The sequence below is a fragment of the Hypomesus transpacificus genome, chromosome 10 (genome assembly GCF_021917145.1).
Source record: "Hypomesus transpacificus isolate Combined female chromosome 10, fHypTra1, whole genome shotgun sequence".
Taxonomy (NCBI): Eukaryota; Metazoa; Chordata; class Actinopteri; order Osmeriformes; family Osmeridae; genus Hypomesus; species Hypomesus transpacificus.
The window spans coordinates 466,418-485,705 of NC_061069.1; the positions used below are offsets into that span (position 1 = coordinate 466,418).

The 19,288-nt window shown below is 41.0% G+C and overlaps 1 long non-coding RNA gene across 1 annotated transcript; it reads left to right on the forward strand.

Annotated features, from left to right (window-relative positions):
- Positions 1–1,079: 1,079 nt before the first annotated feature.
- Positions 1,080–16,459, forward strand: LOC124472124. Its single transcript, XR_006956615.1, has 3 exons — positions 1,080–1,174; positions 15,375–15,602; positions 15,918–16,459. It is a non-coding gene; the product is annotated as an uncharacterized LOC124472124 (long non-coding RNA).
- The last annotated feature ends 2,829 nt before the right edge of the window (positions 16,460–19,288 follow it).

Sequence of the window (19,288 nt, forward strand, 5' to 3'; positions counted from 1 at the left end):
GATGTGACTCAGGGCCGGTCCAAGGCATTAAGCAAACTAAGCGGCTGCTTATGGCCCCTGTGGCTACCAGAGGGCCCCCGAGAGCAAATGAAATAGCAGTTAAGTATTATGTAAAAATATATATGTATAATTATTATTTTTCTGCAACAATAAGCGACGCCGAGGGGCCCTTAAATCTATTTTGCTTAAGGCCCCATAAAGGCTTGGGCCGGCCCTGATGTGACTATTCAGTTGGGTTGTGGGTATTAACCATCTGCAGATTGGAGAGAGAGTTTAACAAACACCTCAAAGTCAAAAAGTACTAGTTCAGACACACAAAGTGTCTCTGGGGCATTAAGGTCAGAAGACAGAATTGATTGTAGATAGGAAAAATCTAAAGATAGTTATTCAATCAGGCAGATATTGCATCAATAACCTGTGAGTGCCAACTGTGCCATTACAACATTTAGGTTAAAAATATAGGTTACAGTAGGAACAAGGATATTTTAGTTAACGATAGGCCAGAATCTATGAACAGATGAGAAGGCAATAGCTGATCTACTGATTGGAAATCCCACTTTTTCCACAAGATGTATACAGTGGAAGGTAAGTGTTGGTCTGACACTGCTAGTGGCTCTTCTAGGAGGCAGAGAAAGAGGTGGTTGCCCACCTGGCTTGCAGTGAGAGGAAGCAAGAATTCAGCTTCTCTGGAGACCCAATTTGAGTCCCTGGGTCTGTGCTCACTCTCAGCATAGATCTTCAGTCATCATTACCGAGGGAGGTAGCATGGGGAATTCAGAGTTGATGTGCTTTTTCTTCAGAGTGCAACAGAGTAGTTTGGCTGGATACATTTATTCAAAGGAACCTTGGAAACTATTATGGGCCATAGGAAATTCATAAGAAGGAAATACTGTGCAGAGTTGAAAAGAATATAACACACCAATTTCAATGTCAAGTTGCATGGGGGGAGGAAGATCAGAATGTCTGATTTGAATCATTTTCACATTGTCTCATTTGACAATTATCTTACCCTGCCACGTGTTTGTGTGTCTGTGTGTGTGTGTATGTGTGTGTGCGTGCGTGTCTGTGTTTGTAGGAGTCCAAGGTGTTGTGGAGGAGATGGGACTGGCCCTGGAACCAGTGTGAAGTAATAGCAATATGATACCAGAACATGTATGGAAACACAGCAACCAAGGTAAACTGACATGAGCACTATTGTCATGTTTTGCAACATTAAATGGCCTGGCTGTTCCTTTGTAAGGTGGCGATCATCGTGACCATAATATACTGTACATTGTGATGCGTTTCCTGTGTGAGACATCACTTTCTCATAAGAATCCTGAAACTAAACATGCAAGTTCAAAATGTTCTTTGTTTTTTTTTTACTGATTAGCACACAAAATACATCATGGGACATCATTATTATTCCATGCTTTCAAGAGGTCGAAAATAATCCCCTTTACCTTTATGACCTGTTTTGTACGTGTAAAGGCAACATCCTATTTACATTTAGTCATTTAGCAGACGCTCTTATCCAGAGCGACTCACAGTAAATACAGGGACATTCCCCCCGAGGCAAGTAGAGTGAAGTGCCTTGCCCAAGGACACAACGTCATTTGACCAGCCTGGAATCGAACCGGCAACCTTCTGAGTAATAGCCCGATTCCCTTCCCGCTCAGCCATCTAACTCCCTCCTATCTGTGAGGATGGCGATGAAAGGAGAGAAGTGATGGTTAAAGGACACACTTTGTAATCCACCAAAGAGGTTGTGAACTGAAATACTTCAAAGCATTGAGAATCCAAGATATTAAAAAAATCTGCTAAAAAGTATAAATGATGTACTTTGGTACAAGGCCATTACTAATAGATAATTCTCATTTTATGAAGTTCTATATTTTATAAACTTCTGCTAAGGCAGCTAGTTTCAATCCTTGTGCCACTCTTTCAAGTACTTTCTAATTGTGTATTTACTGCTTGGACTTCCACATTGATTGTATCCATTATCCAGAGACAATTGAAATGTTCTGTGGATAATTAGTTTACTTTCACTCCCAGATCAGCACTATTAGCTGTACTATTGTTAGAATGAGTTAAAAGAAGTAAGCGTAACCATGTCCAAAACATGACATTACTTTGTTTTCTTGGGCCCATCAGGTTCTTATGTGACCCCTTGGGCCCTATCTTGCACCCAGCGCAATTGACTTTGTCAACGACGCAAGTATCATTCCGAGATTGCACTTGACGCAAAGCGGAATTTTTCCTCCACAGACACACGTCTGTAAATTAGGGAATTGCTAGTTTGCCCATTTCGGATTGGTTTCAAACTTAGCAAAAATCAGGAAAAATTATTCTATGAAAAAGCTAGTAGTATGAGCCAGGTTCGAGAGTGGAACAAAAATTATTGGGGGAAATAGTTTTGTAAATGTTGACTGGAGTTGATAGAATAAAAACGACCGGAAGACACGGGAACCTAACCGTAAATGCAATACCACCTACATCCACTTGTTGCTGCAAGCCGAGGGGCGAGGGGTGGGGGTCTGGTTTCAAGTCAGCCGCCTGCAGCCGGCTGCAGCGCCGCATGAAGTCGGTTCATGTCGAACGCACCTAATTAAGCAATAAGGCCCAAGAGGCTGTGGTTTACGCTGATTTTAGAACAGGTAAGGGGAGTTGTTAGGCACGATGAGAAGCGGAGTGCCGAAAACCCCTTTACCCGTTCTAAAATTTAGCTGGACTTGCGGGGCTTATTGCTTTTCTAAAACTGTTACTACAAATATTTGATATGGTTTCATCAATAAAAACAATTAGAAACAAAATAGTTTAATAATAAACCGTAATTCTTCCGCTACTACAAAGTAGGCTATAGTTCCTACATAAATCGTTGCCACGCAACAGCCAGATGGACATCTTTGCCGTCTTTTTCAATTTGAAATATTCGATGCGCAGTAATATGGAATGTTAAAGAATGTTATGAGGACAACCTGTGAGGTTATACTGGATTTTACAACGGCATGGAACGCGATATAGCCAATCACAATGAAGGATGGGAACAACCAGTTTTAGAATGCTTGTTAATCTTATTAAACCGATTATCACACGTGATTGAATATTCTTGAGAATGGCTATGGAAGCAAATCGTGACCAAAATTCAAATGAAAATGCATTTCCAGAAATGCATTTTCATTTTAAGAATGTGGCTGCATTATTTGACTCATAAATGAAATTAGTAATCAATCACCCTATTTGCATTTTAATTTTCTTCCTTAAGACTGCTCATTCTTTCACTTAATTAAAATGAAAACGAAAAAGACATTTTAAATTTAATTTTCAAAATATGCCCCAGCAAATAGATAACAAAATTCAATTTGAAATGTAAAATTTGAAAATGAAAATGCATTTCCAGGAATGCATTTTCATTTTAAGAACGTGGCGTGACCACAATTCAAATGAAAATGCATTTCCAGAAATGCATTTTCATTTTCAAGAACGTGGCTGCAAAATCGTGACCACAATTCAAATTCAAATGCATTACCAGAAATGCATTTTCATTTTCAGAACGTGGCTGCAAAATCGTGACCACAATTCAAATTCAAATGCATTACCAGAAATGCATTTTCATTTTAAGAATGTGGCTGCATTATTTGACTCATAAATAAAATTAGTAATCAATCATCCTATTTGCAGTAATATTTTCTTCATCAAGACTGCACTTGTTATGCCATAATCAAAAAAAAAACAGAGCGGACATTGCATTTTCATTTTCATGTTCTGCACGCAAAGAACTAGCCTGGCTGCCAGCCCAACTTCTCCCCGCCCCCCAAAAAATTTGGTCGGGAAGTTGGGTCTGGAGGGTTTCGTAATGTAGCCTGACGTTGTCATACTCATAATTCTAGTCAGAATATGAGTCTGAGAACTCTCCGTTGGGCTTTGACTACAGGGCGTGTTTCAAACGAGCCTGGAAAACAAATGCCTCTTCGCTCAATTGGATAGATCTACAACCAATCAGAGCAACAGAGTATGTGACGTATGCTAAGCACCGCATAGTTGTTGTCAACAGAACTAAACTACAAGCAGACTTGAAGTATGCTTGAAGAATGAATACAAACTATTTTTGCCGGTGTTGTAAAATTAATTTAAGGGTAGGGAGAGTACTTGTTCACACGGTCAACCTTTTTGAGCGAAAAACCAGAATCTGGGCGAACCAATGAAATTGACAGGGCGGGCTTTATACGATGATGGACAGATGATCAACAGTAACGTAATCACCCACGTCACAAAAGAGCGCTTAAGTTGAATTCGTTTTGAACAAACATGGCAACCGCTGGAGATCTGGGATGTTATGATACTGCCATCAAGTCTGTTTTAGAAGACATCGACAGCGCATTAATTTTGAAAGATAAACAGAGAGACGCAATCAAGGCATTTGTCGATGGAAAATATGTTTTTGCCGTCCTTCCTACGGGATTCGGTAAAAGTTTAATTTATCAACTGGCCCCGATGGAGTTGTAATGCTAAACGGAGAACTTCATATATGCATTGCCCTTTATTGTTTCGCTCAAAAAGGTTGACCGTGTGAGCAAGTAGGCTACTCTCCCTACCCTTAAATTAATTTTACAACACGGGCAAAAATCGTTTGTATTCATTCTTCAAGCATACTTCAAGTCTGCTTGTAGTTTAGTTCTGTTGACAACAACTATGCGGTGCTTAACATACGTCACATACTCTGTTGCTCTGTGGTTGTAGATCTATCCAATTGAGCGAAGAGGCATTTGTTTTCCAGGCTCGTTTGAAACACGCCCTGTAGTCAAAGCCCAACGGAGAGTTTTCAGACTCATATTCTGACGAGAATTATGAGTATGACAACGTCAGGCTAGCAAAGAACTGCCCATAATTCGAAAACGAAAATGCATTCTGAGCGGCGCAGTAGAGTGACGTCAGTAGCCGCTCTTCTTCAGCTCCCTGCTGACCGAGCTACCCATCTTCTTTGGTAGGGGGCGGTGTGCACATACGCATTGCATTACATGGCAAATGTGCCGGGAAATTGATTGAATTGCCGGGTCTTTAGAGGACGCATCACAGATCATGGCGCTCCCTCAAATTGTGCAGACACTGATAGAATTAGCTGAGCTGGTAGAAACTAATAATATATCTGAGTCTGATGCCCGTGACCGAGTAGAACAAGTCACAGAGAGCTTGGCTGCATACTCTGCCATCACAGACGTACACATTAATGAGGTTGCCATAGTAAACCTCTCTTCAGTCCTGGAACGGCTGGATGCTGTGGAGCCTCAAATGGGACGGGGACGAACAACCATCCACATCCCGTTCGAGTCCATCGAAAACTATTTATTAAATGGTCTACTTTACCCTGTGAAAGCAAGCTGTTTCACCTTTGGCCTAGTTCAGACAAAATCTGAATTTCCGCAATCTGAATTTCCGCAATCTGAATTTCAAGAATCTGAATTTCTGCAATCTGAATTTCAAGAATCTGAATTCCTGCAATCTGAATTTTAGATTTTTTTTATTTTTGGATCAAAATAATTCAGTTTTATTAAATTTGGCATACAAATAATTCTAATATTATTTATTAAACAGCAAAATATTTCAGTTTTATGAAATTCGACACACAAATATTTCAGATCTTTCATATTCAAATTCAGATACTTTTGTCAGCTTTCTAGCTCCATAAATCCGTTGCTTTGCATCCTCCGACGGATGGTCTGCATGGTGGCCGACAACAGCTCTGTCCTTTATTTTTAAACCATTTAATAAATAGTTTTCGATGGACTCGAACGGGATGTGGATGGTTGGTCGTCCCCGTCCCATTTGAGGCTCCACAGCATCCAGCCGTTCCAGGACTGAAGAGAGGTTTACTATGGCAACCTCATTAATGTGTACGTCTGTGACGGCAGAGTATGCAGCCAAGCTCTCTGTGACTTGTTCTACTCGGTCACGGCCATCAGATTCAGATATATTATTAGTTTCTACCAGCTCAGCTAATTCTATCAGTGTCTGCACAATTTGAGGGAGCGCCATGATCTGGGATGCGTCCTCTAAAGACCCGGCAATTCAATCAATCGGTCAGCTTGGTCAGTAGGGAGCTGAAGAAGAGCGGCTACTGACGTCACTCTACTGCGCCGCTCAGAATGCATTTTCGTTTTCGAATTATGGGCAGTTCTTTGCTAGCCTGGCTGCCAGCCCAACTTCTCCCCGCCCAAAAAAAAATTTGGTCGGGAAGTTGGGTCTGGAGGGTCTCGTATTGGGGACCAACTACAGAAAACCAGAATCTGGGCGAACCAATTAAATTGCGGGCGGGCTTTATAGGATGATGGACAGATGATCAACAGTAACGTAATCACCCACGTCACAAAAGAGCGTTTAAGTTGAATTTGTTTTGAACAAACATGGCTACCGCTGGAGATCTGGGATGTTATGATTCTGCCATCGAGTCTGTTTTAGAAGACATCGACAGTGCATTAATTTTGAAAGAGGAACAGAGAGACGCAATCAAGGCATTTGTCAATGGAAAATATGTTTTTGCCGTCCTTCCTACGGGATTTGGTAAAAGTTAAATTTATCAGCTGGCCCCGATGGAGTTGTAATCCTAAACGGAGAACTTGTTCGTATATGCATTGCCCTTTATTGTTTCGCTCAAAAAGGTTGACCGTGTGAACAAGTACTCTCCCTCCCCTTAAATTAATTTTACAACACCGGCAAAAATCGTTTGTATTCATTCTTCAAGCATACTTCAAGTCTGCTTGTAGTTAAGTTCTGTTGACAACAACTATGCGGTGCTTAGCAAACGTCACATACTCTGTTGCTCTGATTGGTTGTAGATCTATCCAATTGAGCGAAGAGGCATTTGTTTTCCAGGCTCGTTTGAAACACGCCCTGTAGTCAAAGCCCAACGGAGAGTTCTCAGACTCATATTCTGACCAGAATTATGAGTATGACAACGTCAGGCTAGTTCTTTGCGGGCAGAACATGAAAATGAAAATGCAATGTCCGCTCTGTTTTTTTTTTGATTATGGCATAACATTTGCAGTCTTGATGAAGAAAATGCAAATGCAAATAGGATGATTGATTACTAATTTTATTTATGAGTCAAATAATGCAGCCACATTCTTAAAATGAAAATGCATTTCTGGAAATGCATTTGAATTTGAATTGTGGTCACGATTTTGCTGCCACGTTCTGAAAATGAAAATGCATTTCTGGTAATGCATTTGAATTTGAATTGTGGTCACGATTTTGCAGCCACGTTCTTGAAAATGAAAATGCATTTCTGGAAATGCATTTTCATTTGAATTGTGGTCACGATTTTGCAGCCACGTTCTTAAAATGAAAATGCATTCCTGGAAATGCATTTTCATTTTCAAATTTTACATTTCAAATTGAATTTTGGTATCTATTTGCTGGGGCATATTTTGAAAATTAAATTTAAAATGTCTTTTTCGTTTTCATTTTAATTAAGTGAAAGAATGAGCAGTCTTAAGGAAGAAAATTAAAATGCAAATAGGATGATTGATTACTAATTTCATTTATGAGTCAAATAATGCAGCCACATTCTTAAAATGAAAATGCATTTCTGGAAATGCATTTTCATTTGAATTTTGGTCACGATTTGCTTCCATAAATTGCAGGATCCATGTTTAGTAATTTTAAGTGTTTCCGAGGCTAACGTTTAGCAAGCTAGCTGTGATTGGCCAACATTGGAAGAGACATCGACAGGCTGCAGAGAAATATATTTTAGAAAAAATGCATTTGTGAATCTAAGCACATCAGGAAAGTTCCAAAAATCCACACATTTTGTCAGATTTGTAACTCGTGTTCGTCAGGTTGCAAACAAATGTAATGGGGTCATTTATTTGTAAATCACGAAATACATTTGTGAATCGCATTGTGAATCATGAAATACATGTGTGAATCGAGTTACATTTATTTGTGAATCATGAAATATATGTGTGAATCGTGTTACATTTATTTGTGAATCATTAAATACATTTGTGAATTGCATTACATGTATTTGTGAATCATGAAATACATATGTGAATCACGTTACGTTTGTTTGGGAATTATGAAACTAATCTAACTCCATATAGTTGTGCCCCAACGGAGCAATGCCAGACAGAACTTCCCAACCTCAAATGTTGTAGGCGGGGCTAAGTTCGGCTGGCACCCAGCCCAGGCTAGCTTTAACTAGGTTAAACAAGAATCTCCTGGGACCTGCAAGTTGGTTTTGCCAACTGTAACTAAAATACAGAATTCAACATGATTAGCTACAATACCCTTTGACCCTTAAACTTCTGATGCCCCTTATTGCCCAGGCCATACAAGTACAGCCTTTTAAAAATCTAGAGCCAAAATAGTTTTATTCTGAATCTTGAGATTCACACACACACACATCATTCTTTCACTGTCATTACTGTTTTGCTCTGTTGGTGTCCTGGGGGGAGTAAGTCATGGATGTCAGAGAGATCTTGGAATGGAGGGAGGGCGAGAGAGGAGAAAGAAAGTAAGAGAGATGGAGAAATAACCTTGGTTTTAATGAGACCTCCAGGGTGAGCCGTTAGGGGAGGAAGCCCTACTGTCTCCCACCTCTCCAACATTTTGGCTTGGGACAGAGTACAAAGCCCACTTCTCTGTTGTGTGTGTGTTCATACAGTATGTACAGTACGTGCATGTGAGTGCATTTGTTTCGAGTTGTATTGTGTGCTTGTGTATGCACTTCTTTATGTGTGTTGGCCCTTGTAGGGACATTGCCAGAAATCAGACCATTAAAAGATATTTCACTGAGCCACGTCTCCCTTTTTATGCTTGTGAAGGAGTTTGTGGTTGTGTGTGTGAGATAAAGAAGCCACTGTCAGGTGGAGGACTGGGAGCATTAGTGTACCAGAAGTAAAGACAGTAGCTACAGCTTGAACAGAGCCAAAGAACAATCTTGTCAGGAATAGTTTCAATTGTCATCTCAATCAACAGGGGTAGAAAAATAGAACCATGCCCTGATATCCCCAGTGTTTTTCAAAAGTTGTGATTCACATTCTGACCATTGTGACACTGTGTCATTGACCAAAGGAATTTTCATTTTTTTGTTCATGTAATTCATTACATGCAAATCCCATCCCATATGCAACTTGAATGAAAGACCTGGCCTATCAGCAGGCCCAAACGGAATACGCGGGCGCAGAATTCCGACAAAACCCCGCAGATTTTCAAGTAGAACGCATTGGTCTGAGGCAAAATGTAAATACACTTTTCAACTCATATTATGTCTCTATTATTAAAACGTCAGCCAAAAATGCTAAGAGTTGAAAAGCAAACACTTATCGACCCAAATTACAGCAAGAGACAGGGCCAGGGAGTTTTCAGGCAATCTTTATGAGGATGGATCAATACTTTTTTGCAAAGTCTGTCAACATTCAATCGACGATATTTGCCGTCAAACTGTTGTGGAACATCTTCAGTCGCTCCGAACAGGAAGGCTAGAGGAATTCCGCAGATTTCCGCAGATTTTCAGTCTGAATAACCGCAGAAAATTTGAAAATAATCTGCGTATTACGTTTGGGCCTGCCTATCAGCTAAGGTTTTTTCAATCATATGAATTCTACTCTTCAGTCATGAACAAAGTAGCAGAAGAGTGTGATCCGCGTAGGTAGATCCAGAAAAGTATAAACAACAACAACATCAGCAGCATCTGCTAATGAGAGATTATTAAACTGAATAGCATTGACCTGGTGTTTTTGTTTGCGTCCTGTCTTTCTGAGCTTGCATGTGATTGGATGCTTAAGTGATCCACAACAAGCCCAGCCAGACTATTAGTACTTATCTGTGAATGGATGATGGCTTGGTCTGTAATGAGCTCATTGGAGTGTGTCTGTGGTGTCACATAATTGCACAGACATGTGAGTGGCTTACCAGCCAATCAGTCATCTGGAATAGTCACTTGCTCTAGTATGAAGTGCTTTTTTGGACCAGTGGCTAGATAGAGGATAAATGTGGGGGTGACTAGTCTGGTAAAATCAGAGACGTTTGAAATGGTCTTTGGCTAAATACTGTATGGCTGCCATTCTGTGCTTTAGTTTAAAAACTGTGATGATGAAATGGATGTTGGGGGAAATCATCTCCAACACAATATAGTATTGGAAAGTTGTGCGAAGCTCTTGCTGGTTGTGTAGAAGTCACAGTTGATGTGCAAAAATAACTCCTTATATTTACCAAAATTCCACTGCCATGAAGGTTTTCCAAGTTCACTATTCTTTAGAGCAACCTAAAATCCATATCTACACAAGCTGAAATAAATCATCAGAATATCTTCATGGTACTCCTCTACCTCTACTCTTTCATCATCTCTTTGTCTCATTGTCTCTTTTGACATGTGGCATTGGCTTCCGTTTTTTTTAGCTGCAGTAAATGAAAAAGCTAATTGTATTTAACCAGACCTCTCAGTCTTTCAGTGCTAGGAAATATTTCCCAATGATTATAAATAACTTCTAATGAGCTCCTCCAGCCATGGGCAATGGCACTGTTCATCAAACAGAGCGTATGCGACAGCCCTTGTACAGGAAGCTGGTGGGGGGGGAAAAAGTCAGGAGTGCATCAAATCCCTTTGGCCTCAATTCTAATTGAAATTGTGGATTTGTGCAAAAACAATCCTGCTGTGGACTAGGGAAGGGTAACGTGACATTCATGATCAATGCCTGTCAATGTATGTGACAAGGTGTTCATGTCTACCCACATTGCACGAGTGCCTTCTCTAATTTCAATGTGACCTACAAAACATCCTTCTTATCCATATCGCTGGTCTCAGAGGACACATCAATCCATTCAGGGTTTGTGTGAAAGAAAGACATAGAGAGCCTGAGAGAGAAAAATGTAAAGAGGAGAGAGGGAGCAAAGGAGAGGGAGAGAGAATGAGACAGCTTTTTTCTCTCACTTCAGTGAAGATGAATCTGAGCACCGGCACTCACACACCTTGGCCAACAGCTCTCAGCAGCTCTCAGCAGCTCTCAAACCACAAAATGATCCTTGGTGTGGGTTAATCAATTGTGTTAATCAAAGATGCTGTTCACATAAATTCTCTTTCGGTTTCACCACAGAGGCTTCTTTCCCAACGACGTGATCAGTACACGCTAGAATAGGGAGATGGCGACCGTGCATGGTGATCAAAACTTACATGTCATTAAAGCCCTACAGTTTCATAACACGCACTCCTCCTAATATTTGAACAACATTCAAATATTAAAACACCTTCATTGGGCGAAAGAAAACTAAACTCTACTACACAGATAAACGACAATACATTCCCAGTTCAAAAGGGATGAGCATGGGTTCACATTTTCCCAAGAAACCAAATTAATTACATATTCTATTGAAATTGCAGATGAAAGCCAAACTGTTAACTTCCTGAGGCTGAGCCATGCTCTCAAACTTCACACATCAAGACTGAATAATATTTTTTGAAAACTACAGAGCATTTGAAACTGATTTGAATTGATCGTCTTGCTTTCCTCTGTGGAAGACCATACCTGAATGAACTGTCTCTTTCAGAATGTATACCTAGAGGGTAATATTTACTAGTTGTGAGTTTCATCCCATTCGTTATCGCTCTGACGTTGACCCAGCCAAAGGTTATATTATCTGTTTTATGCTTATTTTTAGAAGTGGCACTCACAATGCCATTGTGCTCTTGAACCTGAAACTGAGCTGTGCATGAGGATGACACCATGGGTTGACTACACACTTGTCCACATTCACCGTCGCTTCTGTGGGTCTCTGCACTCTGTAAGCGTGGGTCTGAAAGGTCCAATTTAGACCAGCGCAGCTTTGCAGTTTGAGATTTCTTTCCCTTGAAATGGCTAATGTTAACAACGTTAAAAACGGATACAGTTGTGTGTTGTTTGTGTGCACAACTTCACTTTTGCGTTAAATGGCTATCCAAGCTGTCCAATGTGAAAGTGTTCCTGGGTTAATAAACAGTAGTGAGCAATATTCCTCATCTTCCATTCTCAACGCTAGCCGGCGCTACACTGGTGTCAGAAGTGGGATCATCATGACGACGAAGCAAGCAATCGAAGAAGAATTGTGGAAAATGGAGGAAGCGACTGAGGGATGAGTTCTTAACTCTCCAGATGGCGGGAGAAGATGGAACATCAACATGTTCAAGCGGGGAACTGCGCTGGGAGAGTCCGCCCGACACTACGACTGGAGTAGCTCGCCGCGGTGTGAGTGGGATGGAAGAAGATTTGTGGCGGAAGAGCCTGCTCCCCGCTAAAGCTTGGATGCTTTACTGGGGGCACAGGCCAGCAAAGTTGTTCTACCCTGCTGTCAACGAGCCCCAATGGGCAGGTACAAAACAAGTTCCACTGCAGAGAGTCAGAAGACTATGCCCAGCCACTTCCCGATGCTGCAGCAGTCAGTAACCCGCGGCCAAAGATGGGTTTTAAGCTTCCGCGGTATGCTGGCACAGCCTCTCCAGAGCCCTACCTTGTCCAGGTCAGATTAGCCGCTTTACACAATGGGTGGAGCACTGAAGAGACCGCTGGTCATGTAGCCCTGGCTCTGGAGGGTAAGGCACTGCAGGTGCTGCTGGACCTGACGTCGGCTGAACAAAAGAACTTCATGGCTTTGGTAACAGCCTTAGAGCGAAGGTTTGGGTAACGAACTTCGACGCAAGGCATGCAAAACCAGCTCGCCCAACGACACCGGAGGCAAGATGAGACACTGGGAGCTTACGCTGCTGACATACAATTCTACGTGCAGCGTGGGTACCCCAGTTTTGACCTTGCAGCCCTGGAGGAGCTGGAACTAAGTGCCTTTATCATCGAGCTCAAACGCTCGGTTTTTACCTCCCCTTTCTCTGCTTTGCCCACGCAGAGAATTTGCTATAGATTTATAGATTTGATATAGATATAGATTTGCTATATATAGAGCTATACCCCTCAAAATCCACTTTTCTCAGGATATAATTTTTTGGCGAGTAATTTGAACGTTGAATTCGAAATGGGAGGCAAAAAATGGGGGGGGGGGGGGTCCAGCTCAACTTTAAGGAAGGCACGTGTGGACTTGGATAAAAGAGTTGGACACAAAAACGGGCCCAGCTGGATATGATAATTCAGTTACAGATAGTGTCAATGACCCCATAGATAACTGAACCCTCTGAGTTTGAAGACATGGATACAGATCCTGGAGGTTTTGATGCGGATTACGTAGATGGAGATGAGAAAATATTTGTTTCAAATAAAGAATAAAGATCCAGAGTTAGACCATCCAAATACCCTCATTGATAGGTTAGCAAACTGGGCGCTTACTTTTGGCATCTCAATAGTTGCATTAACAGCTCTATTTAGTCTGTTACGTTTCTATCACCCAGATCTTACGAAAGATGCAAGGAGTGTTCTAAACACCAAAACTCAGTACACCATTCTGGAACAGGCTGGAGGTCAATATTACTTTTGGAATTCTCAAATCTCTGAACAAAGCTATTTCCAAAATGATAACGTCTGTTGTAGATGGCTGTACTCTCCTTTTACAAATCAACATTGATGGGTTGCCATTGTTTAAGAGTTCCCGTATACGGCTTTGGCCCATCCTAGGACTGTTATTAAGTGCAAATATGAAAGAACCAGTGGTGATTGAAATGTATTGTGGACATACAAAACCAAGTTCGACAGAGGAATTCCTTAAAGATTTTATTGCACAGCTCCAAAAATTAGAACAGGGTTTTACTTTGAACAAAAAAATCTTTTTTTGAAGTAAGAAAGTGTGATTGGTGATATTCCTGCTTAATCTTTTGTGAAAAACACCAAAGCTCACAATGGCTGTGAAAAATGCTCTCAGCCAGGACTCTACATAAACAACCACATGACATACCCTCTCCACCGTTGTTTAGGTGTTGTTCGAAAACTGCTTAACCTTTAGCTTGGAGGTCCCTTGAAATCTCTTTTGTCTACCAAAGTTGTGGACAGTATAAAATCTCAACTCGTAGAAATGCGCCCTAACATACCTGTTTGCCAGAAAACCTAGATCCCTCAGGGAAGTCGACCGCTGGAAAGCAACTGAGTTTTAGGCAGTTTCTGCTGTACACAGGTCCTGTTGTTTTGTCTTCGTTTCTTGATAGTAACATGTATGACAACTTCATGCTGCTATTTTGTGTCATTTCCATTTGGGCTAATCCGATCAGCTCCTTATCTCATAGTCACTACGCTCAACAACTTTTTTTAGCCACTTTGGCGACATATATGGTAAAGACCAACATGTATACAATGTTCATGGATTACTTCACTTATCCCATGATGTCCAACGACATTAGCCTGGTCCTAACCAGACTCTCGTAGGCTACATTTCATTTATACAGAGAGTCTGGGCCCGCTCCATTGACAAGTGTTAACTTCCTTGAAGGCGGGTACTCTGTTGAAGTTTGAAACTATTGGATCTGCCCAGAGCCACTCTGGGTCTGCCATAACCAATCGCTAGCGTTCGCCTTAACCAACTCCTTCACAACTAACAGAGCTAGCTGGGAAATCAAATGAACCCCGTGGGGATCAAAGATTGTTCTTGCTCGACTTTAACTTCTGTATATTCGGCAGTGTTGCCACAACGGACCGAATGGCTTAGCTCGCATCTTTCTCCGCCGCCATTACGGAACTACAACACAAAGTAGCGCACGACATTAACGTCATCGTTCTTAGCCACTCCCTCTGTTCGCTGATTGGACAGGTAGAAAGTTAACCGAAGACATCTGACTTACGTACCTCAAGCCCAGATTCAGTGCAGAAGCAAAATCTAAATTGAGCGGAAGTACATAGGAGGGCAGAGCCAGGCTACAACGACATGGCTGCCTTGACTAAATTTCTGCATTTCCTTTTGAGAATTTCCTTCACAGGGTAAAGAAGTTTGTGAGGAAGCCAGAATACCCCCTTACCCAGGTCATTAGGAGACTGAAGTTGATCTACAACCAATTTTTAAATTATCAGTAGGGGATAATGTCTATATTATTGGAAACAATGTTTGTGTCATACACAACATTGTCAAATGTAGTGATGGAGTGTACATTGTATACAAAGTTTTCTCAGAGAAAAAACAATTCTTCAGTTACCCGTTCAGCTCATCCTTCCTAAATATATTTATAATTTCCAAACCATCAGAAACACTCAAATATGCTAAAGTGTCAGATATCGTACTGAAATGTGTGGTTTTGCCCCATAGAAATAGACTTGTGGCCATGACTCTTTTGCATAACTAAAATGACTGGGGTGGTTATTACTTATTCATTTATTTTACTTTAAATTTGTACTTTATATATACTTTCATCGTCGCTTTTATTAAATATCTGAATTGATGACAAATGTATTTAACACTACCCCTTGAGTATTGATTGATTGATTGGTATGGGTTGAAAGTTTCATGAAATAGAAGAAAAGAAGCAGAGACCTCACCCTCAGCATCGACCTCGGCTCTTGCTGCCACCTTCTCCTCAACCTCTAAGCTCAAGTTCCATCACCTGTCCCGCACCTTCTCCTCGGCCTCAACGCTCCAGTCCCATCTCTCCCTTGCGAGCACCATTTCCTCGACCTCCAAGTTCTAATCTTGAGTGGAGAGTTCTGGAAGAGATCAAAACCCTTGCACTGGTAAGCTTTGTTACTGTTTTATCATTTGGCAGCTGGATAATATTTGATCAGTTCTTAAAATGTTACTATAACTTTGATCTATGATTTGATCCATTTTATGTAGAACAGGGGTGTTCAATCCTGGTCCTCGGCGCCCGCTGTCCGCTTGTTGTCAGGCGTCTGCTGAGTTTCATAAGAACCCATTCATTAGAATCAAGTGTGTGTGAAACATCTAAAACATACAGGACAGCAGACCCTGAGGACCAGGATGAAACACCCCTGATGTACAGCCATGTCATGAAAGTCAAATTCTATGAATCCTCTTTATTTTTGCAGTTGCTGAACTGCTAATTTTAACACTGCTGGAACAAATCAAGCATCAGCAGTCACAACTTACTGCAGTAGTCAACAGCCTAGCTGGGAGGATGGAGAACAGTTTGTCCCAACCAGAGATGCCAGAGACCTTACATTTCCCACTGAGCAGTCTTGGAGAGGTGACTGAACTTGAACATTGGCTTCAAGATGGCACAAATGCCAGGCTCGAACAGAACATGGTATGAAATATTTCATATTTAATAGATCTTAATGGTATGGTAACTAGATGGACAGATTAAGGGTGGTCCTTATAGAGGCCAGTGATTCCCAGGGGCGTAGCCAGAATAATATTTCTGGGTAGGCCTAGAAAAAATATGGATAGGCATCTTTTCAGTTTTTTTTTCTTATTTACTCTGCGATGTGCACCCGGTGCATCATTTTTCAGAGATATTTTTGTTTTTGGGTAGGCCTTGGAACAAAGGGCTGGTGGCTACACCCCTGGTGGTTCCCAACCCTGGTCCTCCGGGACCCCTTGTCCTGCATGTTTTAGATGTTTCCCTGCTCCATCACACCTGATTCAAATGAATGATCATAAGCAGGTTGGCCTGTCTGTGGATGAGAGTAATGTAGGATAAGAGAAAGGTCTTCCATTGCGGAAGTGCAACAATCCACACAATTATAGGATTAAGAAAACTCTTTAATGTGAAACATTATTTACTCACAATATCAGATAGTCAATGTGCAACTCTTTTTTTCCAGACTGCCCACCTCAGCAAACCAGACATAGCAAAGGTCTCACACACAAGTACACAAAATGTGACATATTTCAAAAACCTCTAAGTGTATAACTGCGCTTCTAAGACCAATATGTTCCCTTGATAATATATCTATTTTTTACATCCATCACTCAGCTGGAGGAGTGAGCCCTGTGTTACTGGTTGGTTGGAAGAGAAGGAGGCCAAGTGATCCTTATGAAGATGCAGCGCTCAGGAGGAAACCTTAGAAAGTACATTCTAATCAGATATAAACAACCTGTTGGTTGCCCAACAAGAGGAAGACACAGCATCTGCTTATTCAACTCCTCTCAAGGGCACCTGTTGCACCTGGTTTGAAACACTTTTAATTAAAATGTTCTTTTAATTTTACACAATACATTAAGGATTCAAAAATAAAAACCCATCTTTGATATTTGTAAAGGGTCAATTGTAAGCTACTGGGATGTTTAATATTGTATTTGTCTAATAATGTGTAGGACCATGTTTCTTAACTGGTGGGTCCTGACGCAAAAGTGGATCACAAGCTCTTGTGTACAGGGGCGGATTAAGGTGGTCAGGGGCCCCTAGGCCCCCCCCCCGCTTTTAAACATTGTGCCAGAAAAATGTATTTAGTGCCATACATGGTCCACATGCAAATAAGGTAAATTGGCATACACACACATTGAGACAGCCAACTCTACAGTGTTTTCTTTACATTCCTACAGTGCTAGAATCAGCCCTAACTCGTGAGTTATAAATATTTCCAACGCTTCCACCAGAGTGAATTGTTTTTTCAAAACGGAAGATAGCTAGCTTTAGTTAGCTTCTGTTACATAGCAACGTAGCATAATACTACTACCTGCTAGTCTTTTACCTGTTAGCCTCCTAATTGTAAATTTTGAAGCCTTTTGTTTATAGCGTTTGTCATATAGTTTTTGTCTATCGGAAAATAGTCAGTTAGAATGTTCATAATCACTTGTGCGACTTTACTCTGTGGGGCCGCTTTCGAACTAGCGACGCTACTCCGACTCTCCTTAACAGGTTGATTATGATCAAGAAACACTTGCAATACAACAAAAACTAACATCAACAGAGATGTAAGTGGAAAGAATACCAGATAAAACCCTTTGCCTCCACAGCCTCAAAACAATTAGAATGGGAATGTAACTATGAACAGCAAAGCAACAGAATAGCCTGCATTACAGTTCAACTCCAAGCTGGTAATCACTTTTAGCTTTATTGACCAACAGGTAGGTTACAGCATCTGCATCAGTGCAGAACACCATGTTTTACTGAGGCAAAATCACAACATCAGTGGTGGAAGAAGTATTCAGATCCTTAAAAGTACTAATACCACATACTAGTACCAATTCCACTAACTCCCCCGAATTCGCTGAAATATTACCGATGGCGGATGCTAGCTGGCAGTCCTCCTGCTGTGGATCTTGTCTTCAACTGGAAGAAGATTCAGCAGCCTTGAAGTATCTGTTCAATTTCGGGATTTGTTTCAGGATATCTTGGTCACGTTGTTCTTTTAACCTTTGTATTTAGCGTTTTTGTCACCCAAGTCACATCTACCTAATCACTTGCTTATTAAAAAGGAAAAAAAAAGTTTCTCATGGGCCAATAGGGTCTTTATTTTTTTCCCGCTTAAGTACATTAAAAATATTTTAAAAACAATGCAGCCAATCCGGGGGGCCCCTGCACACGTGGGACCCCTAGGCTGCAGCCTAGGCAAGCCTGTGCATTAATCCGCGCCTGGTTGTGTAGAGGATCAAGGATGTGTGCTTTGGCTGCGTCAACAAGTCTATCTTTTCTTTGTATAAGTTACAGTTGAGAACTACGGCTGTAGGACATATTGTTTCACAAGAAAAAAAGACTAAATGTATCAACTTCAATATATTATTCATGTTTTCTGTTAATAAAAAGCAAGCTCAGATGCATGAATAGAAAATGCATCTCTATAAAGCACTCTGATCTGGTGTAATGTGTATGTAAACCTAACGTTTCACTTACTTGACTATAAAGAATCACATTGTTTTCTAGCTGACCAACAGCGCAAAGAAAAGGACAACAAAGTTGACTAAGACAATTTTTGTTTTAGCTAATTGGAACACTTACGTATACGACACAACTCGGGTGCATCTTGTTGGATGTATTTATCAGTGGCAGTTCTAGACACATTTTACTGGGGGGGGCCAAGGGGGGGGGGGGGGCAGTGTTTAATCAGAGGACACAGAGCACATTAAAAAACGGAAACAAATGATATTTAAACATTAAATACTTTAATTTAGCTTTGCATTAAAATCATACAAACAGCTCTGGCTCTACCTCTTCCAGCTCCTCAGCTCTCTCAATAGCTTGATATGTTTCTCTCACTTTTTTATTCACTGGGGCAAAAAGGCTGCAATGTCCATTCCTCGTTTCATGATGACTACTAGAAGAAGAAAAACATGTTAAAAAACAAACAAAAAATAATTAAACATTCAGTCAGCTCAGGGGGGCCCAGGGACATTTTAACAGGGGTACTGGCCCCTCTACGCCCCCGTGTAGAACCGCCCCTGCTATTTATCCTTGAGATATGTCTGTAAAACGTGATTGGAGTAAATCTATGACAAATATAATTGATTGGATATA